This window comes from Felis catus, chromosome C2 (assembly GCF_018350175.1).
Source record: "Felis catus isolate Fca126 chromosome C2, F.catus_Fca126_mat1.0, whole genome shotgun sequence".
Lineage (NCBI taxonomy): Eukaryota > Metazoa > Chordata > Mammalia > Carnivora > Felidae > Felis > Felis catus.
The window spans coordinates 86377015-86399136 of NC_058376.1; the positions used below are offsets into that span (position 1 = coordinate 86377015).

General features: G+C 35.0%; 1 long non-coding RNA gene across 2 annotated transcripts in view; it reads left to right on the forward strand.

The window, feature by feature from the left end:
• The window catches only part of LOC123380011, a 442540-nt gene that overhangs the window by 123175 nt on the left and 297243 nt on the right, over positions 1-22122 (forward strand). For both annotated transcript variants that reach the window (XR_006585224.1, XR_006585225.1), the window contains exon 3: positions 10703-10780. This is a non-coding gene — a long non-coding RNA (uncharacterized LOC123380011). The remainder of the gene's footprint in view (positions 1-10702; positions 10781-22122) is intronic.

Sequence of the window (22122 nt, forward strand, 5' to 3'; positions counted from 1 at the left end):
TACTCCAGTGATGGAGGAAAGAGAGGCACCAAATAAACCTATGTGGTACACAAGAATTGAGTGATATGGAGGAAGAGTGCCAGTGGTGTTTGTACTTATTTTTCTACTTGCACTTTATGATCTTTAAAGAAAAAATGTAGGAGATTAAAATTTCAAATTTCAAAGGGATACCTTATCATTTAGGATTAGGTTTGGCTGCTAGGAACTTAAAGTTATAGTATCTTAAATAGGATAGAAATTTCTTTTTCTTGTTAAACTGTGAAGGTGGATAATCCAGAATTTGTATAGTGTCTGTATTTCATAAAGTTCTTATGACCCAGCCTTCTTTATGGTTCTTTTACGTATAGACACCATTCTGAAGGTCACCTCATGTTCCAATATGACTTCTCTAGTTCCAGCTATCACATGTACGTTCCACCTACCAGGAAGGAGAAGGGGAAGAAGCACATATCTGTACTCTAGAAAGATACTCTTAAATTGCACATACTAGCTCCTCTTACTTCCCTTGGTCAAAATTAGTCAGATGGCCACACCTAGCTATATTGAAGGCTGGGAAATAGAGACTTTAGATAACTGTGTTTCTACCTAGAATTTTGGAGTTCTATTAGTAAATTAAAAAGAGATAGACACATATTGTGGGGCATCTAACAAATTTTGCCACATAGGTATAACCAAATTCAAATAGAAGAGTAACAGAAACCTGTAATAATAGTGTCATAAAGGATAAAAGCCTAGAATAATCTGAAGCATCTAAAAGATTTGGCTTTTGATTATTTAAAATTTTTTGTTTATTTTTAGAAAAGTAGAAAAACAGGTGATAGTTCTCACTTGGGGAAAATTATAACATTAATAGGTGATGGGAAAATAGTAGAATGAGTCCTCTATTTTTTTCACCTCTTCTATCAAAATTTATTATTAAATTGGCAGAACACGTTGATGAGAAATTGAAGGCTCAAATAATATAGCACCTTGATTGTTGCCCTCATTATTGTTTTCCTGCATTGTCTCAGCAACCTTCTTTAAAAAGTTCTTGTTGTTTCTTGGCATACATTTCCTTCCCTCACCTTCCAATCAAGTAAAGAAGACCACTTCTTTACTCCCAAAAATTATTTCTGTAAAAATAAATCCTGTCATTCCCCTACTTAAAAACATTTTTTTTTTTTGGTTCTATATACTTTATAGGATTACACCTAAACTTATCATGGTACATAAAGCCCATCATGGTATGTTGTGAACTTTCATCTCATCTGTCTATTCCTTTCATGGTTTTTGAAACTTTTCAAAAATTATGCTAACCTTTTTAGTATTTCCTGAATTTTGGATCTACTGATCCTTTTGTGCAAATGCTCTTCTGTTTGGGGGAAATTCATGGACAGTTTTAAGACCTAACTCAACTCACATGTCTCCACCTTTTTCAACGTTTTTATTTATTTTTGGGACAGAGAGAGACAGAGCATGAACGGGGGAGGGGCAGAGAGAGAGGGAGACACAGAATCGGAAACAGGCTCCAGGCTCCGAGCCATCAGCCCAGAGCCTGACGCGGGGCTCGAACTCCCGGACCGGGAGATCCTGACCTGGCTGAAGTCGGACGCTAACCGACTGCGCCACCCAGGCGCCCCTGTCTCAACCTTTTTAAAGCCATGCAAAGGTGGATAGCTTTTCCTTTGTATCCACATGGCATTCTGCACATATTTCTATTGCAGCACTTGTCATATTGTAAGTAAATGTGTATTTATTTACATGTATTTCTTCTCTGCTAAACTCTAAGCTTCTCAGGAGAAGCAATTTTAAACGTATTGCTCAGCACTTAGTGAATGTTCAGAATGGTTATTGACTGATTGACGAGAGTATGCAGATGGTTTACATTAATTCAAGTCCTCAGGGTCAAATGAAATACATGCTAGAGTAATTGTGATTTAGGAACTATTGCCAGGTATCTTGGAGGAATTTTGGGTAGTGTAAGTATCAAAGGACTAGAGATAGGCAATATTCCAGTTTTCATAATGGGTGTAAAAGTATGCTAGAAGTCATAGACTCACAAGCTTTAGGCCATAAAGCACATTATTAGATAGATGACTTGTGAGTATTTTAGAGAAAATACTGAAAAGTACATTTCTATTGTTATATTTTAACCCTGCCTACCTTTATAAAGTATTAAGAGGCAGGTGTTGATTCCTAGGAACCTGTAAATGTTTGCTTAGGACAAGTAAAATTGTGTGAAACTCTTTTCCTGTTTTTTGTTTTTTGTTTTTTTTTTTTGAAACTTACTGAATCGTGGCTATATATTCTGTAAGGCATTCTGTACATATTTGATGTCCCTCATGTACTCTCTATTGTGGTTTTATGTGGATCAGATGATGCATATTGTGTATTGAAAACCACAAGGTTTTCTGTATTTTCTGTATTCAGGGTTTCCCTACTTTCAGTCATTTTTTTTAACACTTTAATATTTTTTTTGCCATATTCACACAGCATTTCTACTTTTAACATTTATTTATTTTTGAGACAGAGAGAGAGCATGAACAGGGGAGGGTCAGAGAAAGAGGGAGACACAGAATCTGAAATAGGCTCCAGGCTCTGAGCTGTCAGCACAGAGCCCGACGCGGGGCTTGAACCCACAGACTGTGAGACCATGACCTGAGCTGAAGTCAGACACTTAACCAACTGAACCACCCAGGCACCCCTCATTTCTACTTTTATATACCTAAAATTTTTCTTTAAATCAACTTGTTGCTTAAAACTTAAACTTAGCCTTATTCTAAAAGAAAATATCTATTATGTACCAGTGATAACTTTTCTAATATACCCTATAATACATACATAACAGTGAACAAAAAAATGATGGCCCTGTGTCATCTTGAATGCAACCATTATGTAATTTTATCACATTTTATGCTGCAATCAGTAAGTGAAATATGGGAGGTATTTAGGGCTAATTCGAAGTACCACTGAGTGATTTTTTTGTCCATTGCATCATGGCATGGTGCACAATGGCAGTTGATTAATGGATTGATATCAAGTTGGAGGGGTTGTTTTGAGTGACAAATTACAAGGCTATGACCTTTGTTCTAACCTGATTCACAATTTTATTAGTGACCGGAAGACATAGGGGTGAATGGGTTCAGTTGGAAATCGCTTCCAGGGGTAATTAATTTACTGGATGATAGAAAAGGTTAAAAATTTTTGGCAGGTTTGGATTATAGGCAAATAATAGTAGCATGGTAGGAATTAATGTGGAGAATACACAATTAGATTAAGACAGATCAGTGTTCACATACAGAAAGGAGATGATCTGGCAAAATTACTTTGGCATTTTAATTGGCTCTAAACTCATTAGTAGCAGAAAAGTTTCTATAAATGCCCTAGAAAGTAAATGCAAACCTAGATTTCAGTCATGAAAGTAATGACTTTAAAATCAAGTGTCCAAATTCAGAGAGTTAAGCATTTTACAGCTGATCAATCTATATCTGGAATATTGTTAATTCCAAGATATTATCCAGAAAAATTATATAGCTGGAGACCTTATCATATGAGAGAGAGAGTTAAAGGAACTGGGCATGGTAAGCCTGAAGAAGAAAATTTTAAGTTGGGGCATGAGAATTGTTTTCAAATGCAGTATTGGAAAAGCTTTTAACATAGAAGAAAAAATTTATTTATTCTGCATCGCCTTAGTAAGTCGATTTGACTTCAGCTCAATAAAAATTAAAATAACTGAACAGTCAGGGATGTTTCCTCAAGGGAAGGAGCAAGCTGCCAGGATTGCCATATGGTCATATTTGGGGGGTGTGTATGATGTGTCTAAATTGGCAGAGAGGTGATCTTTTAACTTTATATGATTTTAATTTTTACGATGATCACGTCATCAGAAAAAAAGATAATTCCCTTTGAAAAGTGAAATTTAAAACTATGTGAGAAGGGGAGTGGCTGGAGGAGACTTGTACTTTTGTCACTCAATACTTGTGTATTTTTGACTGCCTCCTTAACCTCCCTGAGCCTGAAGACCCTCTTCTAGACAGTGGGAATAATAGCACTTTTCATGCTTGATAGTTGTGAAGATTCAATTAATGCTATGAATGAAAATTCCTGACACAGTAGGACTTAGGTGTATGTAGTTTTCTTTTTCTTTTCTTTGGTCTTGATTTTACTGTTGGAAAGGACAGCCAAAAACTAGTGGGAAGCTGGAAACTTAGTCCTAATTTTGGACCTTAAACAGGTAGTCCTAACTTGTGATTTGGAAGTCATGTGGTATGGGAAAAGTAATACAGAAGAAAGAGAATATATGTGTGTGTGTGTGTGTCTGTATGTGTATGTATTTAGTCACTTCTGGGAGCCCTTGTAATGTCATAGTACAGTCTTCACAGATGAGACCTATATTCATTATTTTCTTGCTTGTCTTAATGGCCAATCACTGAGCAATAAATCTGTGGGCCACATGGCCTATTCAGTTTAGCTGCAATATGGATAAAATTATGAAATCATCCATTTCACATCCCTGTTAATTGAGCTTTTATAGTAATCAAATTAGGTAGTTGTTTAATGATCCAATTAACTGTTCTACAAATTGACGCTTAGATTACTTCATAGAGCTCTTACCTAAGCTAAGTACATATACTTGAAAGTTTAAGCTAGCTTATTACAATAATACTCTCAGCTTTGACTAACTTTGAGGGGAAAAAAAAGTAAATGAAAGGAGACCTCAGGCAAACAAATCATCATTCAATCCAGGCCAAGAAAAAAAAGTCTTGGCAATTCATTAGACATCACGTCTTCATTTTTAGATTCTATATTTAAGAAGTTAATACCATTTTTTTCAAAAGATTATTCTCCTACCTCGATATACTGCCACCAGGTAACAATAGCTGCTACTGTTGTTAGTTCCAATCTTTCCAAAATGAAAGATTTAAGTTCTAGAACCATTCTCAAGGATTTCTAAGCAGTAGTGTTCTTCTTGTATCTCTATGATTTAGTTTTCTGTGTATTTTTCTTTTATCTAAAAAATAAGCTCTGCTTTTCTCAAGCTTAAACAATGTTAAACCACCACTATTTTAAAGATGATAACTTAGATCTATGTGTCTGTTTTTGTGCCAATAGTACACTTACTTGATGATTACAGCTTTGTAATACAGCTTGAAGTCCAGAATTGTGATGCTTCCAGCTTTGGTTTTCTTTTTCAACATTACTGTGACTATTAGGGATCTTTTCTGCTTCCATACAAATTTTAGGATTGTTTGTTCTAGCTTTGTGAAGAATGATGGTGGTATTTTGATAGGGATTACATTGAATGTATAGATTGCTTTGGGTAGTATAGATATTTTAACAATATTTGTTCTTCCAATCCATGAGTATGGAATGTTTTTCCATTTCTTTGTGTCTTCTTCAGTTTCTTTCATAAGTTTTCTATAGTTTTCAGCATATTAGGTATTTACCCAAAGGATACAAAAAATGCTAATTTGAAGAGGCACATGCACCCCAATGTTTATAGCAGCACTATCAATAATAGCCATATTATGGAAAGAGCCCATATGTCTATAGACTGATGAATGGATAAAGAAGATATATAAGAAGATATATACAATGGAATACTACTTGACATTCAAAAAGAATGAAATCTTGCCATTTGCAATAACGTGGATATAACTAGAGTGTATTATGCTAAGCAAAACAATTCAGTCAGAGAAAGACAAATACTGTATGATTTCACTCATGTATGGAACTTAAGAAACAAAACAGATGAACATAGGAGAAGGAAGGAAAAATGAAAAGGGAGTGGGAGGCAAACCATAAGAGACTCTTAAATGCAGAGAACAAATTGATGGGAGGTAGGTGGGGGGATGGGCTAAATAGGTGATGGGCATTAAAATGGGCCCTTGTTGGGATGAGCATTGGGTGTTAAATGTGAGAGATGAATCACTGGGTTCTGGTCCTGAAACCAATAGTACAATGTATGTTATCTAACTTGATTTTTTTTTTTAATTTTTTTTTCAACGTTTATTTATTTTTGGGACAGAGAGAGACAGAGCATGAACGGGGGAGGGGCAGAGAGAGAGGGAGACACAGAATCGGGAACAGGCTCCAGGCTCTGAGCCATCAGCCCAGAGCCCGACGCGGGGCTCGAACTCATCGACTGCGAGGTCGTGACCTGGCTGAAGTCGGACGCTTAACCGACTGTGCCACCCAGGCGCCCCACTAACTTGATTTTTAAATAAATAAATTTTAAAAGAAGATGATAACTTAGAAAAAAAAAGTATAGAGGTAAATGTTTAAGGTACAATCCATTACCTTTTCCAGTAATTCTTCACTATTCTTCCATTAGCCCACAAACTTTTTAGCTTGAAATGAGAGCACTTGCGGTCATGTTCCCTCTTTGGAATGTCTTGGTCTCAGTGTCTGGTTTTTCTCAGCAGCTAATGAAGAACTGCTTCAAGAACAGGCAACCCATTGGTCCTTTCTCTTTTCCCTTCCCCAAGACTATTACATTGATCACAGAAAAGGTTTAGTTTGCCTTTATAGTTTTGCTAGTTTGTAACCCCCTTCTTATTTTTCTTTAATGCATGCTAATAGCCAATTATAAACTAAATTCCTTTCTCAAAAATCAGCAATTGAGTTAAAAAAAAAGCAACCCTTGGAGGTTATACTGGCCTTCCTCTGTAGATTTTTAGTTTAAATCTTTAGTTTAAATCTTAATATATAGTTTCTTTGCAATTTCCAGAAAACGTATTTGTATTACCAAAGATGGATTATAGTAATTACCACTAATTTCCGTAATCAAAATGGATATAATTTTCTTGGGAATGATGACTTTAATTTTTAAAATTCACTTGCCAGCATCAGTAATCTTCACACTGGTGAGGGTAGAGTTAGGGGAGAGAAAGAGGATAAAATAATGGAGATTGTTGTGGTCCCAGTTTGCATTTTCTTCTACAGTTACTAATTGTTTGACAGTTACAAAAGGTTTTAGAATATGAACTCTGCAACTGTATTTTTAAGGTATTCATTAAAACCAGTTATGCAAGTCTCCTGGTGCTTGCTCTGTTGCTCAGGCACCTAAATGACCTCAATCTCCTGTGTCATGCTATTTTTGAGCAAGGAGAAATTGCTTGAGGCCAGACTTTACAAAAATGGAGAGGAAATTGTATGTATAGGAAAAAAGTCCCTATGTGTTTAACTGACCACTTCACCAGTTACAAGAAAGATTCTTCTAACTCAGTAGCTTTAGCTGTCAAAGAAGAAATAAGAAGTACAGAATAAGTCTCAGGCTAAAATAAGAAAAAATACATCTTATGCATAAAATACATTTATGTGCAAAATGGATAGTGCTTGCACAGTTTTTACATAATTTTTAAGAGATATTTAAGGGAGGCAAAAGATCAGATTAGCAAATTTTTCTTCTAGAGATCAACAGGAGAAACTTTTAAATAACACTACATACAGCTTTCATCTTCAGAAAGTAAAATTCTTTCTAATGTCCAGTGGGAATAAAATGATTTCCAAATTATTTCTCTAGAATGTGGTAAAAATATATTTTGAATAGACATTAAATAAAGGATTCCTAGTTCCAATCAAAACAAAAGAGGTATGGAATCAACATGACATGGTGGAAAGAACAATGAAAAGGGGAGGAGAAAATTTAGATTCTAGTCTAGGTTCGTCACTTTAATAGCTGTGTGGCCTTGGGAAGCCTTAATTCATAAGCTACTATTTCTTCACTGGCAATGGAGGAATAAGAATGTATGGCCCACCTTCCTCACAGGGTTTTCTGATGAACATCACTTAGGAATACTGAGAAATGATCTGCCATAACAGCCACCATCAACCCCACTTGTTCCAGGAATTGCCCCAAAGAGAAGCAGAGGATTTTCCCTTCCTCTTTTTGAAATGTCTCTAAACTTCTGCTAGCCTTTTTATAGTCAGCCAAAGACTGTCAGTTTATCTGAAGACCAATTGGAAAGTCTTCTTCTACTTTCAGAATCCCCACCTTTATGGAACACTTGCCAATCAGAGATTGTCTCAGTATTTCCTGCATAATACTTAGTCTCCTTACTAAAACTTTTGAAACTCTGTTGAAACAAAAGATGGGTTTCCTTGCTACAAATCTTTATACCTTTGTTAATATTGTCTCGGACTTAAGTTTTTCATTGATAACATTTATGTGTTAGCATGTATAATGAATGTTAAATAAATATAAGACTGCTGCTTCAGAATTTTAAATTTGTTGAAGGAGATAGTAAAACCTAAAACTAAAAATTTCAGGAATCAAACTTAAAGTTCATTTGGGAAAGCATACTCTAAGGAGATATCTGTTTTCATGCTTCACAATCTAGGCCTCTCAAATTTGATAATAATCACTAATTTATAAGGGCTTTATGCATACCATTTTGGTGCCAGTTGAGTGTATCTCTCGAGGCTGACTGTCTGGCTTTGATCCCTGGCTTTACCACTTATTAGCTATATGATCTGGTTCAAGTTACTCAGTGAATGCTAACATTTATGGAGCACTTACTATAGGTCAGGCACAAACATCTTATGTGAATTATGGATTATTTTACTGAATCCTCAATGAGATTAATATTATTCCCATTTTAGAAAATCTAGAAAGGTCAAGTAATTTTCCCAAGATTACACACGTAACAGTTAACACATAAACAAAACAAGAGTTGTTAATAGCATATAGGTCAATGTGTTGAAATGATTATATGAGACAAAGCTTGTAATGTGTCTAACTAACCAACACATAGGAAGTATTCAGTAAATATTCCATTGTTCTTATCGATGTTACTAGGTGAGCATAATTAACTACATTGTTAAGATAGGAAACTTCAATTGATCTTAAAAAACCAAACCAAACCAAACCAAACCAAATACTAGAAAGAGTGAATTGACACATTGGTACTCTAAAATAGAGACCATTAGATTAGCCAGATAAAAATTTCATAAGCTTTTTTTTGGATGGAGAAATAAAATGCTCTTTACTTGAATCCTTGCAATTGACACAGGAGAATGTCGAGAATGTCTCTAGTGGGAGACATGTAGGGGCAGTTGTGAAACAAAGGCAATAACTAGAAGAATTATAATGGTACACTGTTGAGGGGTTGAGTTTGTGGAGTGGCATACCCACCTATGACTCATTGCTGTTCTAGATTTACTTCATTAGAGGTCAATATTTAAAACTATGAGATATGGGGAGCCTTATATCATGATTCAATATTTGAAATGCAAGTGACTTATAGATTATTTAAGTTGTTTGAAGGATTGGGAAAATAGTAGTGGCCTCTAGATTATAGTCTACCGTAGCAGGGCCTTGTTACATAGATTAATAGAATCATCTCAAGTAAGTTTGGCTAGTCAGTGAGGTAATATAGAAAGATCTGGGTTCCTCAAAAAACTAAAAATAGAACTACCCTACCACCCAGCAATTGCACTACTAGGCATTTATCCACAGGATACAGGTGTGCTGTTTCAAAGGGACACATGCACCCCCATGTGTATAGCAGCACTATCAACAATAGCCAAAGTATGGAAAGAGCCCAAATGTCCCTCGATGGATGAATGGATAAAGAAGATGTGGTATATATATACAATGGAGTATTACTCAGCAATCAAAAAGAATGAAATCTTGCCATTTGTAACTATGTGGATGGAACTGGAGGGTATTACGCTAAGTGAAATTAGTCAGTCAGTGAAAGACAAAAATCATATGACTTCACTCATATGAGGACTTTAAGAGACAAAACAGATGAACATAAGGGAGGGGAAACAAAAATAATATAAAAACAGGGAGGGGGACAAAACAGAAGAGACGCATAAATATGGAGAACAAACTGAGGGTTACTGGGGGGGGTTGTGGGAGGGGGGATGGGCTAAATGGGTAAGGGGCACTAAGGAATCTACTCCTGAAATCATTGTTGCACTATATGCTAACTAATTTGGATGTAAATTTAAAAAAATAAAAAATAAAATTAAAAAAAAAAAAAAGAAAGATCTGGGTCACTGCTGGGAATTTAAAACCCCAGTAGAAGTGGCGCTACTTCAGAAGAGTCCTCTGAGGATGTAAACGAAAAAAGCAAGAGGGGGAAAAGGAGGCCAAGAGGGATATCAAAAACACATTGTGCTTAGTTTATCATTTTTCTTGATTTCAGCCCCAGTTTTAACAGTGTTCATAAAAGAACAATGATTCCATTTACCTAATCCCAATTGATTAATTGATATAAACACTTTAAGTGCAAGGCATTGTGAAGGTAATAGGAATTTAAGACTAGGTAGGAGAGGACTAGGGTCATTTCAGGCCAATAAATGAGCTGTTTTGAGCTCATTTATTTAAATTGTACCCTGTAATAGTTGCCTAGACATTTAAACTCTGGGCCTCAGTTACTTCATATGTAAAATGAAAATTTTGAACCATATGATCTCTGGGGAATTTTGCAGCATTAAAATGTTATGATTCTCTTTGGCTTACTTTTAAGGAAAAAGTATGAACCTCTTTGGTTAATAAAGAATCAAGGAAACAAGCTCTTATCTTACAAGGGTGCATCCAAATGGATATGTGCATATGTACATACTTAACCACATATATACATGTTTGGCATAGTTTGAGACATAATGTTTGGCATTATGAGGATTATCATGAAAAAATACTAGTAAAACTGGAATGAGTGACATAAGATTGAAGTGATATCCAACTTAAAAAGTATTTCTGTCTTTGCAGCATGAAAGAACATAATAACACAGATGCTTTTACAAGGAGAATCTTCTGGCTAAAGGTTAGGGGGATGTAGCAATTCATGTAAGTAAAGTTCAAATTTTATTTACTCAAAAAGTAATAGCATCCTTTGCTCTGTATCCCTGTGCCCTTAAGACTATAACAAATCATCCTTGAGTTTCTTGTCCATAGTTTGAAAATGGCTTTATCCTAAGAATTTTTCATTTTGATAAGTGTTTATCTCAGAAAGATTAAGCCAGGATTCTCTAAACTCACCCTTGGGAAGTATCTTAATTTAGTTTTTCAAATTACTCAACCGCTGCCAATGTTATTTTGACAACTTCTTATTCAAGAAGTCTCATGAATTTAAAAGTTTATGTATAGCCAACAGATCTATTCCTCATGAGATATGGGATCTAAGGCAGTGAGACTCCATTCTTTCTTATTAGTGGAAGTGACAAGACTTACTAGAAACTGAAACAATGGGGTCAAGCACTGAATAAAGAAAAAGGAAAAAAGCAAGGCTGGGAGACTCTCAACCCAAACTAAAACATTCATGATGTCCTATAAAGAGATGGTTGTAGTTGGAGTTTCTGAGTAACAGAACACTATTTAAGAGAAACTGCTGATGATCATAAAAAGTTATAAGCAATGACAGGAGAGCCAAGGACAGAGAAGAGAAGATGAATTCTTCTTGTCTTGTGTAAATGGAAGGCCTCAATGCTTTTCAGTATGATTTGTTTAAGCTGCTTGTGGTTATCAGTGGGATACACAAGAGAGATAGATCAAATTTCAAAGAACAATTTGAAATTTTTGATTATTTCTGCATATCCAGTAATAAAGACAATGAAGAAATAACCAAAAGTTTAAGACATTCACATGCTTATAAAATGTTTTCACTTATTCATTATTCTTACTTTAATAAGGACATAACTTGAGTATCCTTCATATTCTAATCACTGGATGAAATACAAGAAAAAAGAAAAAGGTCCTTGCTCTTAAGGTGTTTAAAATCTATTTGGAAGTAAAATATAATGCTTTTGTTTTTATTAATTCTCCATGTTGCTCTAATAAACTAACTCATATGAAGCTTAAAAATTCAAGTAAAAGTTTTTCCTTTGAAATGCTTGCGAGAAGTTGAGAATAGCATTTCCTTTATGTAAAAACTGGCTAAAAGATAATGCAGCCTATTCTATTAGGCTATTAGAGCCAAATTTATTCATCTTCAATATGCTGTAATTTTATTCAGAACCTATTTTTATTCTGCTATATTCTTCAACCCTAAAATTCACATGGCCCAAGGGAAAAACGTCTTGGAATGTATCATCTGTTCCACTCAGTAGTTAGACTGCTGAAGTTCCAACAGCTGGAACATATTCCTGCTTTGCATCATCTCCCTTTATCCCCATGGAGCCCTTTAGACTTGTTCTTACTCCCCCTGCTGTCCTTGGGGGAAAGCTTTTAGCATCTGGTAGCTGGGACTACATGTAAGTTAGACATAGATGCTTTTCTCTGTTGTTTATGGTCAGTATTTCAGTTTTCTGGTTCAGTCTGAGCATGTAAAGCATGATAGTGGAGGTGTGTATGTTTTTCAGGCAGGTGGGAGTTCTGGCAAAGTGAGGAAGGTGGTATGAGACTAGAAACTATGTAACATTAGCTCCTTTGATAAAGATGCTTAAGTTACTTCCTTGGGAGATGAGAAAATTCTAGGGAAATGTAACAGTTGTCTTAAAAACCCTGAAAGGTTGATATTTGAATTCAAAAAGATTTTGGTGGCTCTTGGAGTCCTAGTAACTCCTAAGGAGTGGAGGATAGTGGGAGCAACTTTTGGCTCAGCCTCAAAAAAAGAATTTTCCTATCCCTATTGAAGCAGAAGCTCAATGACTACTTGTGGTCTTTTTTTTTTTTTAATTTTTTTTTAACATTTATTTATTTTTGAGAAACAGAGAGATAGCATGAGTAGGGGAGGGGTAGAGGGAGAGAAAGGAAGATACAGAATTCAAAGTAGGCTCCAGGCTCTGAGCTGTCAACACAGCCTGACACAAGGTTCAAACCCATAAAACATGAGATCATGACCTGAGCCGAAGTCGGAAGCTTAACCGACTGAGCCACCTAGATACCCTAACTGCTTGTGATCTTGTAGAGGTGAAGTAAATGGGATTAGTCAAGGTGATGGGACCTGGATGGGAGTTAGGATAAGGATGGCAAATTGGTTTAATTCCCCTGCCAACTGTGATCAACTGGTAAAGCCTGCCTGGAGTCCAATGGGCCTCTGACACTGTCCAAGCTCACGAGGAACAAGTAAGTGCTGTGATTGATTACAATAGATTTGCATGCCATACATTTTCTCCCTCTGGGATGTTACTTCACTATTATTTCCATTCCTTAGATTCTGTGATCATCAGTGGTACTGCTTGGTGTTACTTGGCAATATACTCAGCCAGCTCTGTGCATTCAAAACACAATTTCATATCTACACTACTTGTCTACTACTTCTTACCTTTTGTTACCCTTGAGTGGTTAAGTATATAATTGTGTTGACCTGATTAGACTGAAAGATTATAGAAATTTTACTTCCTGCTGTAATGAAATTACAAGGAAGCATAGTGGTATATTGGAACATAATTTGACTTCTACCCTCACCATTTCACTGAGACTACATCCACCAATGGTGCCACAAATGATGTATGTGTTTCCAAAGGCATGAACACTTGACAGCTTCTTGAAATATTTTTGTCTCTTGGCTCTTACCATGCTATTTCCTTCTGCTTTTCTCCCACCTCACTCCTTCTTCTTAGTATCATTTACTCTCATCCAAGGACCAAAGTAAGATCCTCTTCAAGAGATGATTAAAATGTATCTACTCTCTCATCTGCCCATTCCTGTAGATTTTAATTCTGTTCTTATATTGATAATTCCAAAATTTCTAAACATAGGTGAGAACTTTAATTTTCACTCTTTTTTCTAATCACTTGCTTGAAATTACCTGTTAGATGGTTCATCTAAAACTTGCCATTCAATATGGACTCCTGATCCATCCCCTACTTTGTTTTCTTGTCCTCTTAATCATTCCATAACATAATTAGCCACCCAGCTCCTCATCCAGGAAATGTAAGGATTATTCTTTTTTTTTTTTAATTTTTTTTTCAACTTTTTTTATTTATTTTTGGGACAGAGAGAGACAGAGCATGAACGGGGGAGGGGCAGAGAGAGAGGGAGACACAGAATAGGAAACAGGCTCCAGGCTCCGAGCCCTCAGCCCAGAGCCTGACGCGGGGCTCGAACTCATGGACCGCGAGATCGTGACCTGGCTGAAGTCGGACGCTTAACCGACTGTGCCACCCAGGCGCCCCTGTAAGGATTATTCTTGATTTTTTCCCTTCCCCCACTTCCCACCCCTCATCTATAATGATAGATTTATCATTATAAATATCTCAACTACATTTTGGCTGTGTCACTTCTCTCTCTCACCATTACTATCACCCTGGAGCAGACTACTCATGTCTCTCATCTGGACCATTGCAGTAACCTCCTAATACATGCCCCACCAAAGTTCAGTATTCACACAGTAGTAAGAGTAATCTTTCATTCATTCAACATTAACTCAACATTTAATTGAATACATGGAGGGATTATCATAGATGGAGCTCTTCAAGGCTCTTGGGGTCATCAGGGAACAAGCAAAGTTTTCTGACTTTGTTCTAGTAGGAGAAGATACACACAAAAAACAGGAAACACAATAAATAAATGAAAAATATAATAAGCTAGTTGATGTACATGCTGTGGAAAACTAAAAGTAAAGCAACTTAAAGGAGTTAAGGAGTGCTGGAAAGTGATAGTACAGATTATAATATATAAAAGGAGGTCAGAATAGGTCTCATTAAGATGATCTTTTCATGAGAGAGTTAGCCAAGTGGACATGAAGGAGAAGAATGTTCTAGGCCAAAGAACAGCTAGAGTAAATGTCTTTCAAATGAGACAGTATCTTGTGTGTTTGAGAGACAGCAAGAGAACCTGTATGGCTATAACAGAGTGAGTATGTGAGGAGGAGTGTGGGAAGAGATCAGAGTTAACACGACAGAGACCGTAGAGCTACATGAGAGTGTCCTACAAGGGCACTGTAAGAACTTCGACTTTTACTCTCCTTGAAAAGAGGAGTCCTTGGATAGCTTTGAGTAAAGGAGTGAAATATAATATAAATTACATTTTAAAAGGATCACTTTGGCTGCTGTTTAATAAATATTAAAGTTAAGAGTATAATGCAGAGACCAATTAGGAGGCTATTGCAGTAATCTAGTTGAGAGATGATGGATATTTAGACCAGGATGGTAATGGGAGAGGTGGTAAAAATTGGTTAGATCTTGGATATATTTTGCAGATATATCCAACAAGATTTCTTGATGAATTTGTGTGGGATATGAGAAAGATGTTTTAGGAATGACTGCAAGTTTTTAGGACTGAGCAACTGGAAAAAATGGGGTTGGCATTAAATGAGATGGAAAAAATTGAGGAGGGATAGATTTTAATGAGAAGATCAGGAGTTTTAGTCTTGGTCATGAAAACTTTAATATATTTATTAAATATTAGAGTGGATGTTGAATAGCAGTGGAATACACAAGTCTGAAGTTCTAGGAAACACTGAACTGGATGTTGTCAGTATATAGATGGCTTTTGAAGCCCAGAGTCTGGATGAAATCATCAAAGGAGGCTTGGATGTATTCCAACATTAAGAGGCTGGAGAGAAGAGGAGAACTCATAAAAAGAGACGAAGAAGAAGGGATCAGTGAAGCTAGAGTACAAAAGAAAAGATGTAGAGCTTTAAAAACCAAGGGATAACTGATGAATGGATAAATAAAATGTGATATATATATATGTATATAAATGTATATATATATATATATACACACACACACACACACACACACACTTTTACACAGTGGAATATTAGTGATCAACAAGAATGAAATCTTGCCATTTGCAACAATGTGGATGAAATTAGAGTGTGTTATGCTAAGTGAAATAACTCAGAGAAAGACAAATATATGATTTCATTCGTATGTGGAATTTAAGAAACAAAACAGATGAACTTAGGGAGAGGGGCACAAAAATATAAAAACAGAGAGAGACGCAAACCATAAAAGACTCTTAAATACAGAGAACAAACTGAGGGTTACTGGAGGATATTGGGTGGGGGGGGGATGCGCTAAATGGGTGATAGGCATTAAGGAGGGCACTTGGGATGAGCACTGGCTGTTGTATGTAAGTGATGGATCACTAAATTATACTCCTAAAATCGTTATAACACTATACGTTAACTAATTTGGATTAAATAAAAAAATAATAAATAAAAACAAAACAAAACCAAGGAATAAAAAGGCATCAACAAGGAGCAAGTCATTAATTGATAGATTGAATAAGATGAGGACTGGGTTTAACAATACAGTTAAGGAGTTAAAGAAATCTGGGCAGCAGAAGTTTTCTTTGAGGATGGATAGAAAAGATTTGTGTGGGTTTAAGAGAGAAAGGAACATCTTCTATGAAGTATTTTTGTCAAAAAAAAATCAGACTTCGATCTAGCTTCTGGACCTACTAGATTTTAGAAAATGCATACAGGAGAGGAAAAACATGGGCAAAATGCAGACCTTAGGAACTTAGAACAAAGGGACTGGTTTCTTTAAAAAATACATTGCCATTGGTATGGGAGGAAAGGAGAGAAGTAAAGAAGTGGAATCACATAGATTAAAACAGATATAAGAATATGGTGACCAACATTTCATTTTGTCTGTGATTATCCTGCTTATTGTTAATAATGATTCCTTTTCTCTCAGATATGTCCTAGTTTGGACAATAAGTTATAAAGTCACTCTATGCAAGTATAGACTTCATTTTAATCAAACAATAGACTGTAAAAGAAGTATTTATGAGATAATTTGGAAAATTGGAATACTGATGATCCATTTGGTGATATTAGAGAGTTATGGTCAGTTGTTTTAAGGTAAAATTATGTTGTGTTTATATTTTTAAAAAGAGATCTTATCTTTAGATATTTATAGATGGAGTGATATACCAGGAATTGGCTTCAGAATAATCCTGTGTGTGTTTGTGGGGGGTGGGTAGTAGTTAGTAGCACTGAGAAAACTAGAACTATATTAGGTTTATAATTATTGACACTGGGTGATGAGTATATGGGGATTTATTACACTATTCTCCTTTATTTTGGATTTGTTTAATATTTTCATAATGTTTGTTTGTTTATTTAGAGAGAATGAGAGAACACAAATGGGGGAGAGGGGCAGAGGGAGAGAAAGAGAATCTTAAGCAGGCACCATGCCACACATGGAACATGTTGCTGGGTTCAATCTCACAACTGTGAGATCATGACCTGAGCCAAAATCAAGAGTAGGATGCTTAGCTGACTGAGCCACCCAAGTGCTGCTCATAATAAGAAGCTTAAAAAACAGATATATAGGGAAAATGGGAAGAGGGAAAATAGAAATAGTGATTAGACATCACTTTTGAGGCATCTTCTAAATTGTCGACATAGTATATCTCTCCTTTTATTTAGGTTTTCTTTAATTTCTCTTAGCAATGTTTGTGGTTTTCAGTGTAAACATCTTGCAAATGTTCTATCAGCTTCATCCTTAAGTATCATTCATATATTTTATGCTATGGTAAATGGTATTGATTTTTAATTTCATTTCTAGTATCTAGAAGAAATATACCTGATTATTGTATATTGATCATGTATTCTGGAATTTTGCTAAACTCGTTAATTAGTTATAGTAGGTGTTTTGGTAGTTTGCATACAATTGTTTACATAGATGATTTTTTAATTTTCAATGAAGATGTCTTTTATTCATTTTTCTTGCCTTTTGTACTTGTTTGGAACCTCCAGTAAAATGTTCAGTGGAAGTTGTGAGAGTAAACATTTTTGTCTTGCTCTTGTTCTTAAACAGAAAACTTTGTCTTTCACCATTAAGAATGATATTCTCTGCAGTTTTAAGTGCACTTCATTAGGTTGAGGAAATTCCTTTCTATTTCTACTTTACTGAGTGTTTTCAACATCTTATCTGCACCTATTGATATCATCATATATTTTGTTTTTCTTTTTTTAGTCTGTTAATATGGTAAATTACATTAAACTAACTTTGTATTATTCAAATACAAATTGTCAAATGATATATTTTCTCTTTTTGTAAATATTATATGTTGGGTTTGCTTGTTAAAGTTTTATTAAGAATGTTTGCATCTGGGGCGCCTGGATGGCTCAGTTGGTTAGGCCTCTGACTTCAGCTCAGGTCATGATCTCACAGTCTGTGGGTTCGAGCCCCACATCGGGTTCTGTGCTGACAGCTCAGAGCCTGGATCCTGCTTCAGATTCTGTGTTTCCCTCTCTCTCTGCCCCTTCCCTGGTCATGCTCGCTCTCTCTCTCTCTCTCTCTCTCTCTCTCTCAAAAATAAATAAATACACATTAAAAAAAAAGAATGTTTGCATCTATATTTTGGGGGAAAATTTAATTGATCCATAGTTTTGTTTTCTTGCAATATTCTTAGGTTGTGGTATCAGGGTAATACTGGCCCTATAAAATGAGTTGGGAAGTATTAACTGCTCTTCAAATTCTGGAAGACTTTATGTAGAATTCATACTATTTCTTCTTTTAAATATTTGGTAGAAGTTAATAGTGAAGTCCTTTAGACATGGAAAGTTTCTGAGAAGATTTTAACTACAAATCCAATATATTTAATAGATATTAGGCTATTCAGATGATCTGTTTCTTCTTGTGTGAGCTTTGGTAGTTGGTGTCTTTAAAGGAATTTGCCCATCTCAGTTGTCAAATTTATTGGAATAAAGTTGTTCAAAGTATTGCCCTTTCCCTTTTTAATATCTGTAGAATTGCTTTCTCATTCCTGGTAGGTAGTTGTCTCCACACTTTCTTTCCTGATCAGTCTGACTAGAGGTTTATCCATTTTATTGATCTTCTCAAAGAATCAATTTTTGTTTTCATTGATTTTTGTATCATGTTTCTGATTTTCTTTCATTGATTTCTCCTCCGATATTTAGTATTTCTTTTTCTGCTTCCTTTGCATTTTGTTTTCTCTTTTTATGAGATTCATAATATGAAAGGTGAGATCATTAATTTGAGACTTTTCTTCTTTCCCCATGTAAGAGTTTAGTGCTGTAAATTTTTTCTTTAGTAACTCCTTTAGCTGTATTCTATAATTTTGGTGTATTTTAATTTCATTCAGTGTGAAATATTTTCTAATTTCTTTTTTGCTTACTTCTTTGGTCCATGGGTGATTTAGAAATGTCGTATTTTATTTCTAAATATTAGAGTTTTCCAGAGAGGTTTCTGTTATTGGTTTCTAATTTAATTTCATTGTGGCCAGAGAACAAACTTTGTATATCTTGAATCCTTTTAAATTTGTTGAGACTAATTTTATGAGTTCAAATGTGGTCTATCTTGGTAAATGTTTAGGTATACTTGAAAAGAATGTGTATTCTACTGTTATTGAGTGGTATGCTATATAAATGTTAGGTCTAGTTTATTGGTAGCATAATTCAAATCTTAAACATCATTATTGATGTTCTGATCACTTCTTCTATCAAGTTGAAATTTCTTAGTATAATTGTGAATTTTCTGTTTTTCTTTGCAGTGCTATTAGATTTTCCTAAATGCATTTTTGGGGGGGTGTATAAATGTTTTCTTCTTTTTTTAAAAAAAGATTTTTTTAATGTTTTATTTATTCTTGAGAGAAAGACAGACAGACAGATTGTAAGTGGGGGAGGGGCAGAGAGAGAGGGAGACACAGAATCCAAAGCAGCCTCCAGGCTTTGAGCTGTCAGCCACAAGCTGCAAGATCATTACCTGAGCCAAAGTAAGACGCTTAACTGACTGAGCCACCCAGGTGCCCCATAAATGTTTTCTTCTTGATTAATTGACCCCTTTATATTTTGTTGTGTTTATTATTATGTAAAGAATTATATTTTTAAATGAGTATTGCTGATAAAATAATATGTATCATATATATTTGTATATAATATAAATATATATTATATATGTATAAGTATATATCCTATATATTTGTGTGTATACATATAAATATATTTATAGAGAGACTTATTCATAGCCACTTTTCATAACTTTCTTATTAATTCTAAGTTTTTTGATGATTTTCTGGAATTACTGGATATGTGATCATATTTTCTGCAATTAATTATACTCTTGGTACTTTTCTTTCAATTTCTTAATGTGCTTTTCAGAACTTCTAGAACACTTTTGTTTATTCAGGACTTTAATGAGACTGACTCAGTAAGTGTGATTTTGGCTGCTGAGTGGAGATATAAAATCTTTACAATATTAGGAAAGTATACTTCTAGTGCTAATTTTTATATATAGATTTTGTTTTTTTATTCTTTGTCAGCATGCCATCAGCTGATTTCAGAAGACTTTTTTTCTGTAGGTCTCAGGCTTTAATCCAGTTTTGCCCCTCAATCTCTCCTGAGTCTCCAAGTTGCTTTAAAGTCCTTGAGCTCAGGGTATATATTTCCAAACTGGCAAAGAAATAATTGAAAAACAAGTGTTAGCTATGCTAGATACTCACTTAGAGGCACCTCCTGATTTCAAGGCAATTTAGGATCATAGGTAGAACTGCTTCTACCACCGAGATCCTTCCAGTTGAAACCTGTATTTTAAACTACTCAGAAATATACATTTTGTGGTGCTTCATTCACTAAAAAAAATTTCACTGACAGAGCTAAATACTGTTGTATCTGAATAAGTAACTACTCTTAAACCATGTTTGCACTGGAGAAGTTTAGTCTTATGGGAATTTCCTGGATCAGAATATACAAGGAGGGGCAGCTTTTAGTAAAGGATAAGTAAAAGTACAAGCCATAGACATAGGTTTTAACTGAGTATACCCACATGATGGGTTTTGAGCAACCTGTACTTTCCTTTTTATTTTGATGAATTCATTTTGGTGTTTTCTTCTCTGTATCTGTTTTCTTCCTTGTGTAAGCCACAGTGCTTATTATAATAATTATTTCAAGGATCTTTCAAAACAGACACTTTTTATGGTATCTGAAAAAGTGCCAGAACATTCCTGTATTCATTAGAGGAAACAATTTTTCAACCTTGATCACTTAAATTGCAAAAGTTGTACCAATACTGGATCTACTTTTATTTCTTATTTTTATTTTTTAAATTGATAAATTGAAATTTAATCAAAATTAAAACATTGCCTTTCAAGAGATAGTTAAGAAAGTGAAAACTCAGTTTATAGCCTGAGGAAAAATATTTGTAAGATATATATCTGATACATGACTATCATTCTAAATATACAAATAGTTTTTATAACAATAGTAAGAAAAATAACACAATTCAAAATAGTGGCATGGATCTACTTAAAAAAATTTTTTTTAATGCTTATTTATTTTTGAGAGAGAGAGAGACAGAGAATGAATGAGGAAAGGACAGAGAGAGAGGGAGACACAGAACTCAAGGTGGATTCCAGACTCTGCACTGTTAACACAGAGCCCGATGTGCAGCTTGAACCCATGAACTGTGAGATCATGACCTGAGCCAAAGTTGGATGCTCAACTGACTGAGCCACCCAGGCGCCCCTGGATCTACTTGTAAGGTTGTCTCATTCATTCATCAAATATTATTGCTTTACGTAGCATTTATTAGTATCAGGAATTATCTTTGAAAATAGGAATATGAAGATGAATAAGTCATAATCCATGCCCTCAAGGTGATAATAGTCTAAAAAGGGTAATGTTTAAACAAAACAATTCACATTAATATGGTAAATGCTATGACAAGGTACTTTGAGAGTATAGAAAATGGTTATCTAAATCAGAAGTTCAGGGAAATTCATTGACAGTGGTAGTGAATATTTGTCCTCCTTCTCTTAAAATAGAATTTTCAGTTATGTACATATGTACTCAGCTATAGCCTACATTTCAGCCATTTGACTAAGTTGTAGCCAAAAGAATGTGAAGGGAAGTGATTTGTGTTACTTCTGGGTCACAGTCTCCTTCCTTCTCTGTCTTCATATGACATCCTAAAATGTGAGATTGTGAGGAGTCATCAGAAACCATAGAGAAGAGAGCAACATCCTAGAAATAATGCAACAATAAAAAGATTGGATTCCTGACAACCTTATAAATTATTAAGCAGAATAACCCTCATCCAGACTACTAATATAATAGAGAAATAAATGTTTACTTTGTTTAAACCACCCGTTAATATGAGTCTGTATCATCATAGCCTTGTCTAGATACAAACTACTATGGTGAGCTTTCCTCAGCCTTCACTCTCTTAGACCTTTCAGTATACTTTGGTCATATCCTCATATTTAAAAGCTTCTTTATTGATGTCTTTGTTCTGATTGTCTTAATGCCTCTCAAATGTTTTGTCAGT